Source organism: Equus caballus, chromosome 21, assembly GCF_041296265.1.
Source record: "Equus caballus isolate H_3958 breed thoroughbred chromosome 21, TB-T2T, whole genome shotgun sequence".
NCBI classification, from domain to species: Eukaryota; Metazoa; Chordata; class Mammalia; order Perissodactyla; family Equidae; genus Equus; species Equus caballus.
The window spans coordinates 50,322,379-50,328,924 of NC_091704.1; the positions used below are offsets into that span (position 1 = coordinate 50,322,379).

At 38.0% G+C, this 6,546-nt stretch overlaps 1 long non-coding RNA gene across 1 annotated transcript; it reads left to right on the forward strand.

The window, feature by feature from the left end:
• Positions 1-510: 510 nt before the first annotated feature.
• Positions 511-5,983, forward strand: LOC138919729 (uncharacterized). Its single transcript, XR_011430184.1, has 2 exons — positions 511-629; positions 2,878-5,983. It is a non-coding gene; the product is annotated as an uncharacterized lncRNA (long non-coding RNA).
• The last annotated feature ends 563 nt before the right edge of the window (positions 5,984-6,546 follow it).

Below are 6,546 nucleotides of genomic sequence, written 5' to 3' on the forward strand. Positions count from 1 at the left end.
AAATAGTTCAATTAAAAGGAAGAAATGACATCTTTCTTCTAAGCATCATGTGTCTGTAAGTTTTAGTGTAAGGAAAAGAAAGAAAATTGAATGGGAGAAAAATAAAAGAATTATGAATTGTGCACAAAAAGTCAATCATTAAGAAAAAAGCCCATATGGCAGAAATATATATCAAATATCAATATCATCACAGAAAACATTAGAGGTTCAGTCAAATCAAAAGGATGGTAAGAACTATATAGTCATAACTTGAAGACAAAAATAGCAAGAATTTGACAGATTTGGGGCATTGTGACATGTATGAGAAACATCTACCTTAACTTTGAAATTTAAAGTTCCTCCTGAGGTTGAGGGAGGGGTCGTGTGGTGCCTGGGAAGAAAGGAGTTCAATTACAATCTGCACATATTTTTATCTCCAGCAGGAGGCTTTTGATGTGAGGTTGCCACACATGGTTTATTTTCTGTGAAGGGCAGGTCTATAAACAGAAAAGCTCCATATTAAGCCTTGGCAAATGCCGCTGCGAAGGGAGGAGGCCAGAGTAACAAGTAAAGTTGTTCCTGTAAAGACAGTATAAGCTTACGTCTCTTTGTACCAATGAAAATGATCTTATTGCAAAAGATGTAGAAAGGTAAGGTGAAGTGGAGAGGAAAGAAGGGGAGGGGAGTCAGTTGTAAGTTATCTTTAACTTAGTCTTTTATAAATTTTGAAATAACTGTAGCCTTTGAAAAATATTCAATAAATATTTATATCTTGGAGTGAAATATTATTCAGGTAATTTTTCTTTACAGATATATCATGGCTTTTAGACATTTTATAGTCAGTATATCATGTTCAAAATAACTACAGTTTCAACGACCTCACAGGACAATTATGAAAAGTAATATTGATTTTTCTGTGATAGTTTAAAAAATGTCTTAAACCTCTTAGTTAAAAAACTACTTCTTTTGGTAAATTAACTAAGATAACTCTGGCTGCCTGTCAAGTGTTTAGTATTTCATAGTATGCTAGTGCTCTATGAAGGTACCTATAATGATACTCCTTAAATAACTATGACTGTAGTAGAAAGAGCTAGATTATGCTTGCATAATGGTTTCTTGAAAAGTGTGTATGATAGCTTTTCAGGCTCCAACTAACATCACTGTCTTTAATTCTGTACATTTTTAATGTCTTCAGTGCTTTTAAAAATTTAAAAGACTAAACAATATGATCAATTGAAGTAAACACTGTTTTCATAGGAATATATGTGTAGGAGGTGAGAAAGACAAATCCTCTACCCTCTGGGTCCTTCTGGCTGGTCTACAAATTAAATTGATATGAGACAGAATAACAGGAGAAAATCAAACAGAGTTTAATACACATACATGGGAGAAACCCAGGAAAACTGGGTAATTCAGCCAGAATGGCAGAAGCTGACCCTCAAATATCATCTTCAGCTAAAGACAAAGGAGGATGTTGTGGGTAGTGGTTTGGGGCTTCAGAGGGGAAGAAGGCCATTTACATGGAAATGGAAAAACAAATGTTTGATAGGACTTTGACAAGAGTGGGTTTAGCAAGGACCCTCATAGTCTGCTGATAGCCAGAGTTATCTATGGTGATGACCTGTCCTGGTGACAGGCCTTTTATCTTAAATTGTTTTAGGCAATTAGGGGGCAGGTCAAAGTTTCTTTCACAGTCTTTTATTCTTATAAATAATCAAGTCTGGGGCCAGTCCCTGTGGCATAGTGGTTAAGTTCATGAATGCTCGGTTTCAGCAGCCGGGGGTTCACAGGTTCGGATCCTGGGCACCGACATAGCATTGATCGTCAAGCCACGTTGTGGCGGCATCCCACATAAAATAGAGGAAGATTGGCACAGATGTTAGCTCAGCGACAATCTTCCTCAAGCAAAAGGAGGAAGATTGGCAACAGATGTTAGCTCAGGGCCTATCTTCCTCACCAAAAAATAAAGAAATGAATAAATAATCAAGTCAAAGGGACACATTTTGGGGTGGCCAATTCTGATCCCCCATACATGTCACAGTACAACTTTTTTAACCCCTTTTTTGGATTGTGTTATAAAAATAATATCAGTCTAAAAAGTAGGAGAGTTATCTTTCTATGTGCGGTCCAAATACCTGAGACACAGGAATGAATATGAGTACTAACCCTTTAAAGCCAAAAGGACATTTCAAGGAGGCCGTTGAGTTTCCTTCAACTCAGTTCATGTTTCATTTTCTTTTTGTCTTGTTTTATGCTTGGCAATATCACAATTGATTAAAAGAAAAACACATATTTTAAATTCTATTTCATAGCAGAAATTTTGTTACCAAAAACAAATTGGACCACATTATTCTGATTTTGAGGACCTAAGAAAGAAGACTTAGGACTCACAAATATGGTTAATTATTAATCTAAAGATAAAGAATGTCAGAGAGTATAAAAATAAAATAAAACAAAACACACATAAATTGTACGAATGGAGAGTGATAAATGGGTGGGGGTGTGATCCAAGCTAAAACCTGAAAAAGGTGAATAAAAGTGAGAGGAATTAATCTATGGGCCTGGATTCTCTCTTCTACCACTTGCAGTCTCTAGTAAGGGGCAGGGATTATTGCCATTTTATGCTGTGTGGTCAGTGGCACTTATCATGATTCACACCGTTGTTTCAGTTCTTTATGCCCAAATGCATCATTGTGGCTGCCTCTCTTTTCCCTACTTCTATTATTGCTCCCACTTTAACTTCTCCAATCCATTCTGGATGCAGCTGCAAGAGTGATGTTTTCTAAACTGTAATTAGGATTATGTCACTCCCTGGCATAAAGTGATTCAAATTCATGTTGCATCATATTTGTGAATATAGGCATACTCAAAACCAAGATAAATTTTTCAATTTATCAGCAGGAAATAAAAGCTGAAACTAGGAGCCTGCTGCATTCCAATTCCAGGAACAGGAGATGCATGTGGAGCTTGATTTCTGGTGGATAAGTGGCCTATGCATTGCGGGAAACCAAAGCCAGGCTCACAGCATGAAGCTAGTTGCTGAAGAGGCCCTTCAGCATCCAGGAACGAAGACCATAAACCATCTGAAGTTGAGTCCTATGACCAAGACTTCTGTGGATATTGCTCACCTGGGGCAGTGAGAGGAAAAGAGACAACCACTAAACCTCGGCTTGGGCCAGGCTGCTTTAGCCTTGATATCTCCCTAGTGACCCCTGAACAACTGTCTTAAGCTATGGGGCCCAAAGATGAGGTGAGGCAACCACAAAATCAGCAGCTGGGGAGAGGCGGGCATTGATAAAACAACAACAAAAGAAAACAAAGTAAAAGACAAAGAAAATGTGGAAACCAAACCTTTTATAATGAGCAATGGGCTGGCAAATACAGATTACAAAGCATATGATGAAAAATAATGGTAAAAAATATCAAAAACTCATTATTTATGAACTAAAGTAACTTGCAAAAGAATTCAATAGTAAAGAATCTGAAAATGACGTTAAAATAAGTGCATTTATAGTTCTTAAAGTGAAGAAAGGACAGATGCTTAAAGAGTACATAATGATAGAAATCAGGAAATGGCACCAAGGCAAAGAACCAAGTATGACTCTTTTGAAGGATGATAGGAAGATATGGCTGTGGTGGAGGGGAAGAAAAAAGACTTCTTACATTAGATCAGTTTTAGACTAGTCATAATCAAAAAGACTTGGTCATTTGGATATATCTAAGAATTCACTCAGAACATAACAAAGAAAGATAAAACAATAAAATAAAAGCAAAGCATAGATAGATGGTAGAGAGATTCTGAGACCCTATCAAACAATTAATGAGTGTGCTCAAGTTAAAGAACATAGACAATGGCACAGAAGCAGTTATTGCAGGCCTACTGCTAAGAATTGTCCTGAATTGAAGACTGGCATCTCTTCTCAATTCAAAAGGGCCAATGAAAGCCAAAAGCAATTAATTCAAACAAATCCACATGTCCAGACACACTGTAGTAAAACTAGAGCACACTGTGTATAAAGGAAAAAAATCTGAAGAGATATCAAAGAAACAATAATAAACAAAAAGCTAACCACAATGGCCTGCAAGGCCCTGGATGACTGGATCTTGAACGCTGCCCTGCTCCCCAGCCTTCTCTCCTGGTGCTCTACCCCTCAGGGTCTAGTCCTCTGCCGCATTGGCCTTTCTTTCATTTCCCTGAGTAAATCAGACTTTGTTTAACCCAATATCTCCCTCTACCCTATTTTCTCTGACATGATCATTCCTATTACCATGCTTCTCATAGTTAAGTTCTAGCGTCCCTCAGATCTCTGCTTAAATGTTGCCGTCTTAGAAAGAACTTTCTTGAGCAACGGATTCCAAACATTTTCTCATTCACACTGAGACTCATTGTCTCAGAGCATCCTCTCCTTTCCCTTCATTGCAATGAACAGAAGTTGCGATTATCAATTGTACATACATTTTTAAAAGATAATTTTAAGATTTAACTTGCGGTGAAGCACTTTCTACGGTTTTTCCAAAGGTGTGTGTTCTTTCTTTAGATGGATCTTTTCTCAATCTTGCAGGTTGACTCACGGGTGAATTCTTTCAGTAGTTATCACACACGCCTGGTTTCTCTCTTTTGTAGGTTATTTATTGACCACTAAATACAGCAGGAGACGTTTATATCAAGAACTGCATTTATGAGTCTGTCTCCTGCATGTCTATATTCTCTGCTATATATCAAACTGAAGATTTTAAAAGGAACTTCTCTCATATACCCTAAAAAGCTTATGTCAGTTTTCCTTGGGCTCCTGATTTTAACCAACAGTATGGCCAGCTGATTCCCTGATGCTCAAACAAGAAACTGATTAGCAGGTGTTGTTCTAAGATTTCTCTCCAGCCCTGTCCTCAAGCAGGAAATTTGTTGGCTTGTCTTGAAATCTGTCTTATGCGCTAGAAGGAGGATCCGGCTTGTAGCCTTTAGAATTAACCAGGTTCTTCTGCAGGTCCTCTTTTTCTGTACTCTGTCTTTGCCTTGGGATTCTTGGCTCATTATTGTACCTTTGCAGAATCAGACTTGTTCGGCCACTGACACTCTGGGCCTGATGCAATGCCATCCGAGTCCTCTCTTCCACTAACTCCTTTTTGACTTTGACCTAAAGGTCAGAGCTTCTTGCTCAGATCTGAGAGGAAGAGGGCTTTAGCGGGAAATCTTCTTGCCCCTGCCTTCTATATATTTCATTATTTCTCAGTGGTTTCTGTAGCTCCCTGCTGACTTTCTGACCTCTTATTGAATGTATCTCATTTGCAGAGACACAAGGCTTGCCAAGCTATGTTCTCACATGAAACATGTCATTATCTCTGATTCAGCTCTCAAGTGCAGGATTTTGCGAAGGAAAGCCCTGTTCTTCCAGGAAGATTATGGACGAAGTCTTTGATTTTCTATTTGTGGGCATATTTTCCTATTGTTGCTCCAGGTCTCTGCAACTTTATGAATCTACTTTCCTTCATAAAGTCCTAAGGATGCTTAAGCATGGAGATCGTACTCTGCTCTATGACTGACGTACCAAGAATCTCTTCTGGTTTGTGTGTCTGGAACTAGCTGGAAATAGCAAAGCTTAGACATTTCTCTCAGAGATGGGATCTGAGAGCTAAGTATGTAAATTTGTTGATGCCAGTGTGGCAGACTTAAGCCTTGTAATACTTCTTTTGAAGACCGGGTCCTTGGGAGTATAGAAGCGTGCTGCTCTAATTGAAGTCTGTGGAAAGATATTTCACACTCCCATGAAAATCTCAGATCTGCAGCCAGCCTTAGCAGACCATTTATTACTGTAACTCAGAAACAGCCGTACTAAGAATCCATTTCTTGGTGTGAATTTACCTTTGGGGGTTTTCCCTTTTTTATTTTTATTTTTTTAATTTTCTCAGTAATAGGATTACACTGTATTCATAAATCTTTTCCTTATTTTCTGCCATTCTGATTTTCATATATGACCTGCATTAAACTCTCCTGTTTGATTATAAATATCTTTCTGCCTTTTAAATGTCTATCTCTACAATAGACTTCATGTAGTAGAGACTATACTTTTTTAACAACTGATATCTACTATCTAGCACACAATAGGTGCTCAGTAATGATTTATTCTAAAAAGGAGGATACCTTGTGATTCTTTTCCATTCACATGACATGTTGGTCCATCTGTTTTTCAATTCATACAGCTTTACGTTGTACCATCCGAACACTTTTTAGTCTTTAACTCATTTGCAGAAAGGTCTGCTACTTCCTTACCTTAACTGAAATGAGTTGTTCCCTCAATTACAAGTGAACAATCAAATATTTGATTCAGGCTTCAGGCAATGCATTCCTAACAGAGACATGCTGTGATGGAGGAGGTTTAACTAACATTTCCCATCTACACCATGTTGACTCTTACTCATGACCATTGACTTCTGTTGCTTCAGTATATTTTCCAAAAAGCATCCAGAATGAACAGGATCATCCCTCATGACTCATTCAGTTAATATAAAAATCTAGTTGATTCCTGCCATTTTCCTTTCCACTCATCCTGATGGTGAAAGGAAAGGTGT